This window comes from Notamacropus eugenii, chromosome 5, assembly GCF_028372415.1.
Source record: "Notamacropus eugenii isolate mMacEug1 chromosome 5, mMacEug1.pri_v2, whole genome shotgun sequence".
Taxonomy (NCBI): Eukaryota; Metazoa; Chordata; class Mammalia; order Diprotodontia; family Macropodidae; genus Notamacropus; species Notamacropus eugenii.
The window spans coordinates 204,130,122-204,145,023 of NC_092876.1; the positions used below are offsets into that span (position 1 = coordinate 204,130,122).

Genomic DNA, 14,902 nt, shown 5'->3' on the forward strand with positions numbered 1-14,902 from the left:
GAAGAATCACAACAGACTATTTCAACTCCCACCTATTCAACTCTAGCAACTAATGCATATCAGCTTTTAACAGTTTCTCCTTGAACAATCCATGGCAACCTTCACATTAATCTGGCAAAATGAACAAGAGAATGAAAAAAAAATACACTGCCACATTTTTCACAAAGCCATTTTATCTATAAAATCCATATCAGAGAAGAAAATGCTAAAGTCTAAAAAACAAATTGAAATAATGATCCCTATTTGCTTTCCCTGTTTAAATGATGCAATGTTCCCTGAATTTACCCATGTGGTATAGGTACAGCGAGTCAAATCAAAGAAGGGGAAGGAAAAGAGGTAGAGAACAAGAACATGGGGAAAGAATCTGAATGTGGATGTGAGCCACAAATTAAATTAATGTTAGTGGAGGTAGGAGTGAAGTTGAAGGTTATTCACCAAAGGGATCAGAGTGGTATAATGACAAATATGATGCACCATACCCACACCTGTATCAGACATGGAAAGGTTCTGGGAACCCAGAACAATGAGGTTTGAGCTTTAACTGCTAGGCCCAAATGTCCAAATTAGCAAAAATAGGCTGGCAGTTGGTAAACTGGCAAATACAAAGAAAGGTATCCAGGAGGCAAAATATTGCCCCCAAAAAAATGGAAAAGGAAAAATAATGACATGTAACCTCTGTGGACTTTAGTGTCTTCATCTCAAAAATGAGGCATGGAGAATATATTCTCTGAAGTTGCTTCCAGAATTTAGGTTCTGTGGTTTGTCTTCTAAGAATTAACTAAATGTTCATGTATGGGAAGGAATCTGCTTAAGTAGGGAGCTAGACCTCACAGACTCTTCTTCGGCCCTTTCTGAAGCCACACTGGCTCTCGGTTAGATGACCATCTTCCAGGTGAAGGATCAGCCTACTAAGGAGGACTCTAGCAAGAATTTTGCCAGCAGTGACTAAGAGAGAGACCCCGCTGTGACTGTCACAGCACAATCTATTTCCTTTACCCTTATACAGATGGACAATGGAGACATCCTTGAACTCCTGAGGGATAGCCTCCTCTTGCCATATAACTTGGAAAATTTCAGTCAGCTTTTGTATGAGCAATGGTTCCCCTACCTTGTAAATCTCAGCTGGAATAGAATCAGCACCAAGTGCTTTGCCACATGAAAGGAGCCTAATGACCCTCAAAACCTCTTCTTCAGTTGGAAGCTTGGCTAAGGAGGGATTGACTTCAACCTGAGGTAAACAGTCAATGGCCTCAGTATTGATTGATGATGGTCTATTGAGAACACCATGGAAGTGTTCAGACCATCTCTCTAGGATCATGTCCTTATCACTAACCAATGTGGCTCCATCAGCACTGAGTAGTTGTGATTCACCATAGGTTTTTGGTGCATAAATATCTTTCAGGGAATCATAAAAGTGCTTTGAATTGTTACTATCAGTACAAAACTGAATTTCATCTGCCTTCTTACTGAGCCAGGAATTCTGCATCTCTCTAAGCCTTGCCGCACCCTACTTTTGAGGGAATTAAATGCTGCCTTCTTAGAAGTGGATGAACTATTTGCTGGTATGTCCTGTGGAGTTCTTGTTTTTCCTTTAGCAACTGAATTTCCCCATCATTTTCATCAAAACCGTCTTGGTGTTTGCAAGTGTTCTGACCCAGATGAGCAAATGTAGTGCTGTACACCAAATCTCTGAAAGCTGCCCACTCCTTTTCTGCTCCACTGTTGCCAACTATGTTGGCTCAACTTTCCCTCCAAGTTACCAACAAACTGTTCACCCTCAGAGAAGTGTTCTAATTTGTTGACAATAACTCTTCTGCCTTGGAGGCAGTGCTTTTGAGGAATGTGAATATTTAGCTTGCAAAGGACAAGTCTATGGTTCAGTCCAGCACTCTGCACCACACATTGCCTTTGTCACTCTCACATCTTGTCTGTCTCTTCTCTTTACAATCACATAATCTATTAGATGCCAGTGTGTGCTGTGAAGGTGCATCTGTGAAGTTTTGTTTTATTGCATTTAGGTAAATGGAAAACAGTGTTGGTGACGAGAAGGTCATGCAGTGCACAAGTCTTCGGCAGTAAGTGACCATTGCTATTTTTGTTTCCAGCTCCATTCCTCCCCAGGACTTCCTGCCAAGTCTAGTAGTCTGAGCCTACTCTAGCATTAAAGTCACCCAGAATTTTAAACTTGTCCTCTTTTGACATATTGATGATAAGGGTCTCTAGGTCTTCATAAAATTTTTCTTTCACCTCATCAGAGTTTATCATGGTGGGAGCATAGGCACTGATGATGGTATTATGGCATTTTCCTGAGAGTAGCAATCACACTGTCATGAGCGTGTCATTCTCTCCTTTCGGCAGGCATACCAGCTTGCTGACTAGATTAGTTTTAATTACAAAACCCACCCCAGCTTCACAGCACTCCCCTTCACCGCACCCACTCCAGAAAAATGTGTATCTAGCTCCAACTTCAGTAAGCTGGCCTTCATTTGTCAACTTTGTTTCACTCACGGCTGGTATTTGGATGTGATACCTGTTGAATTCTCTTGCAACAAGAGCAGTTTGTCTCTCAAATCTACTGGATTTTTTTTAGTGTGCGCATATTTCATGTACCGATGGTGAGTGGAATCATTTTTGCAGATATTTTTATACATTTTGTACATTTTTTTGTGTTTTGTCCACAGAGTGGAATTCCCCACCTGCTATGGTAATCAGGCCAGATTTGGGTAGGCAGACAATGTTTAGGGCACCTTTTCTAGCCCTCTTCTTCACACTAGGAGGTGAGCAGTGCGATCCTTAAAAGGTGGCTGAGACACCCAGGGGGCTGCCAAGTCTCACTGCTACTTCCAGTGAGAAATGACCCTATTGCCTGGGCTGCCTTTGTGCAGAGTTTGACTACAACTGCCAGTGCATCCACACCTGCTGCTGGACTTGGAGGCATAATAGTAAAATGGCATGGGTGATGTCTTTTGATTCATGCATAAATTGGATTTAAGTGAGGCAAAGTTGCATGAAGTCATCAATCTCACTCTTTCCTCCAGAGTCATCATAGTCCAGAGGCAGGACAGAGTCAAGACAGCTGGCAATGGCTCAGGATGCAGTGGATGACCTTGGTGTCTTTGATGTCTAATTAAACTCTAAGCTCTTCACATTGCCTGCTTCAGCTGCCTTCATAGCCATTGGAAAAATTGTTCTCATCCTCCCATTCTACCAGAGGAAGTCTTCACATGCTTGGGGTACACACCCCCTAACTCACCATTGGGTTTGAGACCCGTTGGTCACCCTCAATCTGGTTTGGCCCATCTGCCAAAATAGTTTACCGGGCTGTGGCTGCTGTGCATGCTGCAGCTTTTTGGAGCCACAGGTGAGAGTTGGGTGGAACAGGTGGACAGCAAAGGTGGAAAGAGCCCTGAAAAGGGACAGTTTGATATGGTGTTTGTTGCCCAACAACTTCAGGAGAAATATCAGGAGCAGAACAGAGGTCTGTACACATTAGTAAATTTAACCAAGGCTGATACTGTTAGTCATGAGGGCTTATGGAAAATTATGCCAAAATTTGGTTGCCCAGAGAAGTTCATCAGTACTGTACATCAATTTCATGATGGCATGTTTGCCCAGGTTCTGGATAGTAGACAAATCTCTTGTGGCTTCCCAGTCACCAATGGAGTGAAACAGGGCTGTGTACTTGCTCCCATGCTTTTTAGCAGGATGTTTTCAGACATGTTGACAAATGCTTTCAATGAGGATGAACACAGCATCAAGGTCAACTACTGTACTGATCATAAGTTCTTCAATTTGAAAAGGGTACAAGCCAGCACCAAAGTGGAGGCAGTGTTGGTGCATGATTTTCTGTTTGCAGATGATTGTGCACTCAATTCAGCTTCTGAAGCTGAGATGCAACAAAGTATGGATCAATTCTCTGGTGTCTGTGCTAATTTTGTCCTAATAATTAACACCAAGAAAACACAGGTGCTCCATCAGCCAAGACCACACCATCCATACATGGAACCATCAGTAACAACAAATGGAGAAATTTTTAATGCCATGGATAAGTTCACTTACCTTGGTAGTGTACATTCCAGGGATGTATTCATTGACAATGAGGTTGACACACACACTGCCAGAGCTAACTCAGTGTTTAGGAGGCTCTGAAGAAAAGTTTGGGAGAGAAGAGGTATTAGACTGACTACCAAACTGAAGGTCTACAGAGCCATTGTGCTGACCTCATTGCTGTACACCTGCGAAACATAGACAGTCTACCAGTGCCATGCCAGGAAACTGAGTCACTTCCATTTGAACTATCTTAGGAAGATTCTGAAGATCACCTGGCAGGATAAGGTACCAGATACTTAAGTCCTTGCTTGAGCGTTCAGACTATGCTTCAGAAAGTGCAACTCCAATAGGCTAGCCATATTGTTCTAATGCAAAATTGGCAAATTGGAAAAATTGTTCTCATCCTCCCATTCTACCAATTGGCAAAAGGGCCATTTTTATGGAGAACTCTCATGGGGCAGGCAATCACATGGTGGTCAGAAGAAGCAATACAAGGACACTTTCAAGGTCTCTCTCAAGAATTTTGTGTTTGACTGTGTAACATGGGAGACCCTGGCACAGGACCACTCAGCATGGCATGCCCACATCAGAAAGGGTGCTGTGCTCTATGAGCAAAGCAGAATTGAAACAGCACAAAGTAAACATAGGATGCACAAATTTGGAGTATCCACCCAAATTATTCACACGGATTATTTGTGCCAAGTCTGTCTTAGAGCATTCCGAGTTTGTATTGGTCTGATCAGCTGCAGTCATACACACTGAAATTTCACTTTTTTCTGGTGATGTCATTTTGGTCCTCTTCAAGAACAAAGGACAACAACGAACCAACCAGACCTCGCAGAGCATTTCTCAAGCAGAAGATACATAAGTCCCTCCATTCTGATTCTTTTCTACTACTTTGCTGCATTTGGGATCCTACTAACTATAACCCATATGAGTCTTCTCATCTTCTATAATTCTCATTCTCCACTTTCTTGAAACCCTTAATAAAGGACCTATCTCCCACACTAAAGGTCTTTCTCTGGCTCTTTTAATGTTTCATAGATAGCAGTGCAACACTCTAGCTGCTATTCCTCACTCTCCTTATGTGAGCAGCCCACATCTTCTCAACTCATATCTGCCCTTGATGGTTTTACCCTACTCGCTGAATACAAGTTATGATTGGTATGTGCTACATGCAGCCTACTTACTCCCACCATGAATCTTTCCATTGCCTTTTGGGACCTCTGAAATTTTTATTCTTCTGAGATCATGGTATACAATGACTTATAGCCTTACAGCATCACTAAAAGAATGCTGGTATTAAAAAAGATGGGCTTTTGAAGGAATAAGTTTTTTGAAAGTGTATAACTTTGCCCAATATACTCTTCACCAGCCTACCCAAGATGGGCATATACACACACATATACACACATGCACCCACACAAGTACTAAATCAAGATGTTGCTCACCCAGCTGCATGTCCTAGGCAATATACATTATTTTAATTTTTTCTGAATTTATCAAATACCAATTAAAAGTAACATTTTCATCCACAAAGTAGAACATAAAATGAAGATTGTCCATGAAAATGTGCATATTAATTTCATGAAACTTAATTTACTTTTAATTATATGAAACATTCAACTTGTTGTTTTCAAAGCTATCCTGCTACTTTAGACTTTCTTCTAGTCTTTTATCTACTCTCTTCTATACATTTTTTAAAAGCTTCAATGATATTCTTTTCTTTCTGTTTTCTCTTAGCAACCCTATCAATAGCTACCCTCTCCCTCCAAATTGAAAACCATAACTCTTGTAAAAAACATGCATAGTCAAAAGAAATCCCCACATCATCCATGTTTAAAATTGTATGTCTCATTCTGCATCTATCAATTGCCTGGTAGGAAGTGAGTATCATAGATTATCTACAATATTCTGGATTCATAGTTGTTCATTACATTGATCAAATCAGATTTCTCATGACCTCCATTAAAGTCAGTCCGCATATAAGCATACACACCTAGGTTCAGAACAATTAGAAAACACAATGAACTAGAGACAAGTCAGAAGGAAGAATGGTGGGGGTGTAGTGGGGCTGAGAAGGAGGAAATATTTTCCTGCAATGGCAAAAAGTGCAGGGCAATAGATTAATGAATAATACACAAATGCAAAAATCCATAATTTTATTCAGTAAAAATTAGGCTGGTTTTTTTTGTAATTTTAATAACAAATCAACAAAACAGAATATGTGTAATCCCTCTTCCACATGTTGTCATTCAAATACTTGAATATAGCTATCATATCCCCCTGGTGTCTTCTCATCTCTGCATTAAAACATCCCTAGTTCCATCATCTAGATGTCATCTTGCATGACTTTGAATTTGATTCTGGTTGCCTTAGACACTCCGGATAATCTTCAACCTAACAATGTCCTTTCTAAAGCTTGGCACCCAGAACTGATGTTATCTGCCCACGGCTGAGTTCAGAATTGTCTTTCTCTTCTTAGAACTTCTGTCTCTCTTTGTCAAACCCTTGATGAAATCTAGGTATTGAAAATCCATACAATTTACTTGATCTACCAGTCTCATAATCCTATTTTAAAAAAAGAAATCAGGTTAGTTTACATAATGTATTCTTGATACATAATGTATTCCTGATAAACTCATGCTGTCTCTTAGTCATTGCTTTCTTCCTGTCTAAATGCTCACAAATCATTCCCTCCATACATTCCGATGGCAATAGTCTTCAGCTTTGTGACTCACCGATCTTCCATTTTTTGAATGTTAGGATTTTGAATGTTTGCTTATCCCCAGTCACACAATTCCTCTTTCATTCTTCAAAATTCTCAAATGTTACAGTGACTCAGCAACCATATCTACCAGATATTTCAGTCAAGTAGTTCTGCCTCTTCTCCATCAGCTGTTATGATACTATCCACCTCAAACAGCAACTCTATCCATTCTTTGATCTTTCTCTTGCCCCAAACATAACAACAGATGCTGGTTTTTGCTGTCTTTATTTATCACCAACCTTAGCTTATTCTGAATTTCTGAAGGACAGCTTTACTTCAAGTCTAGGTGCAAGATTACAGTCACAAATATTCTCTTCAAGGCCAAAAAAGACCCCCTTCTGCACAACTCCCTATTTGTATAAGGTTCCATCTTTTTCACAAGGCAACTAAAGGGAAGTGTAATTCATGAGTACCTTGGGATGACACTGGAATGTTTAATAATTAACTAACCCTAGAAAAAGGTTCTAGCCCCTATTGATTGGACTCAGTCATAGCCTGTTTATTCCACTGAGAGACAACAACACAGAAAATGAGTTGGAAAAAATAGAGATTGGTGAAAGAAAGAGGAATGCATGGCAGAAGGAAAGGAGGAGTCTGGAGAGAGAATGCAGGGACAAGTGAGGTGAAGCATGGATGATGTCTTTCCTAAATGAGTGGTCCCAAGGAAAAAGGTCTCAATCAGAAAAGTGAGGCCTTAGAGTAGCATTTATTGCAAGTGTTAAGGCAGCATATGAAGAAAAGGAATCTGGATCCGTGTACTCTCAGGATGCCTGTCTCTCATTTTCATTCAATGGATGATTTTTTTTCCTTTGTGAAGGGATATAGGAGATCTATGGGGTAATCAGAACCATGGTGAGTAGGTAACTGGTTTACCCTTTCCTGACCTCTTGAATGTAATCAGGGATATTTCCATCTGGTTTTGCATAGATCAGGACAAGTATCACAGCCAGGGTCTCTTCACATCTCCTAACTTGGTTGGGAAAAAAAAATATGATTACCTAAATACTGAACCTTCTTGGACTTGTCCTTTCTTCCCTGTACATAGACCCCCTACTACACTGGCCAAGTCATTTGTCCATCCCTTGCTATTTCTTGATTTAATCACCTAACCATAAATTTCCCTATCGTTCACATGCAGCTATGTTTCCCCAGGCCTTACTTTGAATCTTCCTATTTAGGGATACTTGTCTTCAGTGAATCCTAATGGGCTTCATAACAAAAGCAGAGGCTATGACAGTATCCCCATAGCTTTAAGGAAGAGGGATCTCCTATTAGCCCTTAACCATATGTAATCAGTACTTGATTGCTCCCACTCCCTCTCTGTGCTCATAATCTGAGTCTATCCCTTGTCAGATCTATTAATCTGGACCACTCTGTAGGGCCCAAGTGTCCCATTAGCCTGTCCTTTAATTCTGGTTTAAGCCATTATTCAATATCTCAGTCAATACCACCTCCATTCAACCCAAAATAGTTCACAGGTGCTGAAATTAATGGATGTGAGTTATAGGGGGCTAGGGTTTCCTTGTCATAGTCTTAACATTAAAGCTATAATATTGAGTTTACAAAAGAATTGCCATAACTGGGTTAAGGACTTAGCTTTAAAATGCCTATTATTCCTCAACAACAAGCTACCTTTCTCCATCAAGGGAGCCACCCAATTAATTTGATGTGTTTTCCTTTACCTGGTCTCTAACAAAAATTAGAGATCAGTAGTTCATACTTTCCAAAGAAGTCTAGCATATACTATCACTGGCCCTTAAATGCAAGGATAGCACAGCTGGTTCGGGAGGGAATGGGGATGCCTCCACTTACAGGATAAGAAGATAGCCACTCTTTTATGACACTATTCTAGCTTTCAGTTTGAATACTGTGCAGCTGTTCCTTGAGCCTCTGAACATTTTGTTCTAGCTCCTCCAGAGGAACAGGGGAAGAGGAAGAGCTCTCTTTAATGTTACTAAAACTATAATATCTGTGAGTTCTCTCAGATATGCACTTCAGGAGTAGGAAAGAGCGTAAGAGTGCTTACTGAGATGTGCATCCTATTACTGAATCTGAATTACAGTATCCTGACTGACTTATTCTTCAGAACTTCAGCGTGGATACCAAGGACAGCTACAGACGCAAGAGTCCCAAGGGAAGGGAAATCCAGACACATCACACATACACACACACACACATACACACACACACACACACACACACACACACACACACACACACACACACACACACACACACACACACCCCACCACCACCACCACCACCACCACCACCTCCCTGGCTGTCTTCCCAGAAATTCATTATGCTAGCAGAGCATAGACAATAGCAAACAGAAGGAAACCCCAAGTTTATAGAGATTACTCTGATTTTTTCCACATGCTGAAAGTTTATCTGAGTCCATCCCTTTCACATTATGAATCAGCCAACCAAAAGATATTAAGTGCCTACTGTGATAAGGATCTGAAGACAAAAACAAAATGCACCTAATGCACCTAAATATATATTTCACTAAATTGGTCAGTGAGGCTTTAAAAAAAGTAGGGAAATCGTCCTGGTACTCTAGAAGCTTATGCTGACATGTACGTATAGGATCATAGACTTAGAACTAGAAGTGATCTTAAAGACCAATTTCTCTCTCTCTCACACACACACACACACACTGTATTTGTATGTGGCTATATGGATTATATTTATATGTATATATGGATGGCATACAGTATATTTATGTATATATTATGTATGTGTATAAAGAATATTCAGTTCCTCAACCTACTCTCTTCCCATGAGCTACTCCTCCATCCCATCTCAGTCACACAAAAAAGGGTCATGTCAATGATCTTTCCATCACCCACAAATGCACCATCTCCACATTCAAGAATTCCAAAATTCCCTTATTCAACCATAATCTATTTGTACAAAACTTTTTAATTTGATGTAATTGAAATTATCCATTTTACACCTAACTTTGTCTTTATCTCTTGTTAATTCAAAAATTGTTCACCTATCCATAAGTCTGATAAGTAATGTGTTCCCTGTTCTCCTAATTTTCTTGTAATTCCTCTCTTTATACCTAAGTCATGTATCCATTTTGACCTTATCTTGGTAAATGTTGTAAGATATTGGTTTATGCCCAGTTTCTGCCATATTGCTTTCCAGTTTTCGCAACAATTTTTTTAATTCTTATCCCAAAATCTTTAGTCTTTCCACCTGTCAGTACAAGGTTATTATATTTATTTGCTGCTGTAAATTGTATGTCTACTCTGTTCCATTGATTTACCTTTCTATTTCTTAGCCAGTACCAGATAGTTTTGATAATTATTGCCTTACTATATACTTTAAGATCTATATCTCTTCTGCCCTTCATAGCAAAACTTCTCAAAAAGGCTGTCTACAATAGGTGCCTTCACTTTCTTTTATCTCACTTTCTTCTTAACTCCCTACCATCTGGCTTCTGACTTTATCATTCTACCAAAACTGCTCTTTCCCAATGGCCTTTTCTTTATCCTCATTCTCCTTGACCTCTCCGCAGCCTTTGACACTATTGATCACTCTTTTCCTTGACACTCTCCTATCTTTTTGGGACACCACTCTCTTCTCTTTCTCTTCCTTCATAAATGAGTGATCCTTCTCAGTTTCCTTTGTTGGTCCCTTCTCCAGATCACACCCTCTAACCAAAGGTGCCCATAAGTTTCTATCCTGGGCCCTCTCTTCTTCCCTTTCTACCTAAATTGGTAATCTCATCAGCTTCCTTGGATTCAATTACCATTTCTATACTAATGATTCTCAAATCTACCTATCCTACCCCATACTCTCTGCTGACCTCCCATCTCCACCTGCCTTTCAGACACTTCAAACAAGATGCCCAGTAGATGTCTTAAACTCAACATGTCTAAAACCAAATTCTTTATTTTCTCCCTAAACTATACTCCAAACCTAACTTCCCTATTACTGTAAAAGGCAACACCATCCTTCAAGTCCCTCAGGCTTGCAACCTAGGAGTCATCCTCTACTCCTCACTATCTGCCACCTCTTATATCTAATTTGTTGCTATGGTCTATTCATTTTCCTTGGCAGTCCTCTCAAATAAGCCCCTCTTCTCTGACAGTCACTATTCTGGTGCAGTCTCTCATCACCTCACGTCTGGACTATTACAACAGCCTACTTGTGGGTCTTCCTGCCTCAAGTCTCTCCTCACTCTAAGCCATCCTCCAATCAGCCACAAAAGTGATCTTCCTAAAGTGTAGTTCCTACTATATGTATCAGCAAGGACCTTGACATACACAGGAGGTACAGGTACAGGTTCTTTGATCTGCTTTTCTGAAAGGAAAGGCAACTTTTGAGGGGTCAACAATCAGTTTAATCAAGCACATGTATCATTCACTTAGTTCAGGGGAAAACATCAGCACCCTGAACTTCAGATAAAATACAGAGAAATAAAGATCGACCAACTGGACTTCCAACTGTCTGACAGATCAACAGACAGATAACTGTCTGACCATACGTACACAGTTACCAGAGAAAGAAGCAACAACATCTGGGTTTTCAAAGCTTGGGGGACTCCTTAGCAACTGCCCAGAGTCTTGTCTGGATAAACTAACACTTTCAATGAGTAAGCCCCAAAGTAAAACCTCACCTCAGAGTATTTATTAACTTTTCAGAGCCAGAGGGCATCACAACCCTTGAGAACCAGTGCCTCATTAACAAAAGGTGTGGGCCTTCCTACAAACTTCCCCTAATCAAACTCCCCTTATCACCCCCAAGATTTAATGCAAGATTCTTTGTTTGCATTAAAACTCTCCCTAACCTAGTCTTCTACCTATCTAGTCTTCTTGTACCTTACTCCCATTATGTACTCCTCAGTCCAAAATACTAGCTTTCTTATTGTTCTATGAACAGGACATTCCATCTCAGCTCCAGGCATTTTGTCTGGCTATCCCCCATTCCTGGAATGTTTTTTCTCTTCATTTCCACCTACTGACTTCACTGGCTTTAAGTACCATCTAAAAGTCCATCTTCAATAGGAAGCTTTTCCTAATCCCTCCTAATTCTTGTGCCTTAGTTCTATTATTTCCTATTTATCATGTATACAGCATATATGCATATGCTATATACATACCCACAAACATATATGTGTGTTTATATTATTACTATTATTATAGGCATAACATTATATATATATGTATGTATTTATATGTATGTAGGTATGTATATATAACGTTTATTTTCTCCCCCATTAGATTGTGAGCTTTTTGAGGGCAGGAACTTTCTTTTACCTCTTTTTGTATCCTCAAAGTTTAGCACAGTGTCTGGCACATAGTAAACACTTATTAATTTTTTATTAATTGATTGATTGCTATAAAACAAGAGAGAAGGTAAAAAAGCACCCGTGTTTGGGGGTGGAGGGCAAGATCTTGAAAAGTTTCACATCATCCTTGGTACTTAAGCTAGATTTTATAGGAGACAGGGATTCTAAACTAATTCCACTAGTACACAGGATATATACTCCACAACAGCATTTTGTAGTTAGTCTATTGATGGTATGAGTAATTACTCCTTATCATTAAGCACCTCAGCTGAATACAGTGTCTCCTCACACTGAAAATGGGAGGGCAGTCATTTCTAGAGCTGTATCACCTGTCCTTCCCTGCTATTTACCATACTAACAAGCCAAAAGAACTAGAGGCAAATGGAGATTTGCATTTTTATCATTGTCTGTTTAAACCTGTGTATATTAACAAGCTTAAGTATTTGAGAATATTAACAAGTACTTCGCAATTGCCTCATTGCGTTTCTGAACCAGCTCTAGATTGTTACATTTCCAATCAAATTTATTTTTTAAATATCCATTATTTCTCATACATTTATGAGACTTTCTGCATAGGAGAGAGTAATTCTATTTTGCCCTCTAGGTCTTATGCATTTTATCTAACATCATCAGAAACCACTTTAATTTCACAGGTTTTTTTTCAAGATCCTTTCAAAGTGTGATGACATCATTTTGTTTTGATTCCTGGGTTGAAGCTTGTGATTAATGAGCTTCTACATTTCTAAAAAAAGTTTCCAAAGAAAGATTGGCTTACAGTTTCTGGTTGTGTCCACCTAGAAGACTATCACAGAGGGCAAGGTCCCTATGTGCTGTTCAGGTTTGTCCTTATTCCAGACAGTCTTACTGAATAATTAGTTAAGTCTCTGTAAACAGAAAAAGCAGTTCACTAGAACACTACTTGTTTCCCCAATGTTATGGCTAATTGGGAATCTATAAAACTGAGCTAGAAATGAACAGAAAAGATACACGGTAAATGGAACAGAAATAGAGACGAGGATTGGTGAATCCAATCCAGAAGTTCTTTGCTGCACTGGGTTATTGGAAATAACTTTGGATGGAGAGTCAGAGGACTGAGGTTCAAATCTCAATTCTCCTATTTACTCCTGATGTAACCTCAGGCAACTCATTTATATTCTAAAGGCCTCAGTTTTCTCTGCTGTAAAATGAAAAAGTTGGACTAGAATAAAGATTCCTTTCAGCTCTAAAGTTATGACCTTATGCTAACTTGACTGCAAGGTCTCAAGTGGGTGGAGGAGATTGAGTCAAGGAAGGGGAGAGAGAAAGAAAAGTTTTATCAGGACACAATGCCCTGCAGGATGCTTTCATCGACATAGGCCCATTGCTCCTGGTAAATATCTAGAACAAAAATTGTTCTTGAAGCAGCAGGAAGAACACAGGCCATGGAGTCAGAAGATTTGGATTTTGAGTTCCAGCCCTGATACTGAGTAATACAGGAGTTGTATGACTATATCCCTTTACCTCTATGAGTCTCAGTTTTCTCCTCCATAAAATTAATAATAATAATACTCATATTAGGGCATAATATGTATGTGTATATATATGTATGTATATGTATATATGTATATGTGTGTGCCTATTTTATATGTGTATATATGTGTTGTGTATATGTATGTATATGTGTGTATGTGTATATATGTGCGTGCAGTATATGTGTACCTATGTTAGGTGTATATATGTGTATTTATGTGTGTGAATGTATATATGTACATGTATAGTATGTGTGCCTGTTACATGTATATGTGTATACGCATGTGTGTATATATGTATGTGCATATGTATGTATATATGTATAGTTTAGGAATGTCACAAGGTTGAGAGGAAAGCACTTTGTAAATACTAAAGTGCCATATCATAGACACAGAGTTTGGGAGTTGATAGAGATCAGCAATGGAGTATGTTGGTAAATGTTTAATAATTAGTTTCACAGGGAAAACAATTGTATACACAACATACTTTTCAGTTTAATCTGAATAATTGATATTTTCCCCATTACTTTTTAAAGTCCCGACTATCAACAAATAAACCAAGCCCTGATTTGTAGCATTTACTAGTTTCTGAGGTTTAAATGACATGCTGAGAATGTAACAATTAGCTCTTCTATGCCAGTTTGAGACGGCTTCAGTATACCCTACCACTATTCCATACCCAGAAGAGTCCCCACTACAACATACCCCAGGTAGTCATCTGTCCATCTCTTGAAGAGCTCTGGTAAAGAGAACGACATACTTCCCCAGGAAGCCTGTTCTGATTTTGGATAGCTGTAATTATTAGGAAAATTTTCCTGATACCTAATCTAAATTTGCCTATTCATAACTTCTACCCATTGCTTCTAATTCTATCCTCTGGAGGCAACAAAACAAGTCAAAAGATTCTTCCACATGATAATCCTTCAAATATTTGAAGATAGTTCATTTGCCCCCTTAACTCTACCTCTGCTCCCATCTATCTACTCTCATGTTCTGCAGAGTAAACATCCTCAGTTCCTCCAAAGGATATTCATATGGCACAGACTTAAAGGTCTTCATCTCCTTGTCATGGGCCATCTCCAGTCATCCTGAAGGATATCTGACCACTGGACTCTGCTGGTTCTGGAAGAGAAAGTGAGGCTGGTAACTGCACAGCCCTCCCTCAGTCCAAATCAAAGTTAATTTTATTTCATCATCTCCCGGATATCATGGTCCTCTTTGAAAATGAAGGACAAACCATAACCACATGGACAGCTAGATGGCACAGTG

General features: G+C 39.4%; 2 long non-coding RNA genes across 2 annotated transcripts in view; both read right to left on the reverse strand.

Annotated features, from left to right (window-relative positions):
• Positions 1-6,195: 6,195 nt before the first annotated feature.
• On the reverse strand, positions 6,196-13,075 carry LOC140505681 (uncharacterized). The gene is made up of 2 exons (XR_011967610.1): positions 12,901-13,075; positions 6,196-6,621 (listed from the first exon to the last, which is right to left on the reverse strand). It is a non-coding gene; the product is annotated as an uncharacterized lncRNA (long non-coding RNA).
• The window catches only part of LOC140505680 (uncharacterized), a 30,563-nt gene continuing 28,736 nt past the window's right edge, over positions 13,076-14,902 (reverse strand). The window contains exon 7 of the long non-coding RNA XR_011967609.1: positions 13,076-14,755. This is a non-coding gene — a long non-coding RNA (uncharacterized lncRNA). The remainder of the gene's footprint in view (positions 14,756-14,902) is intronic.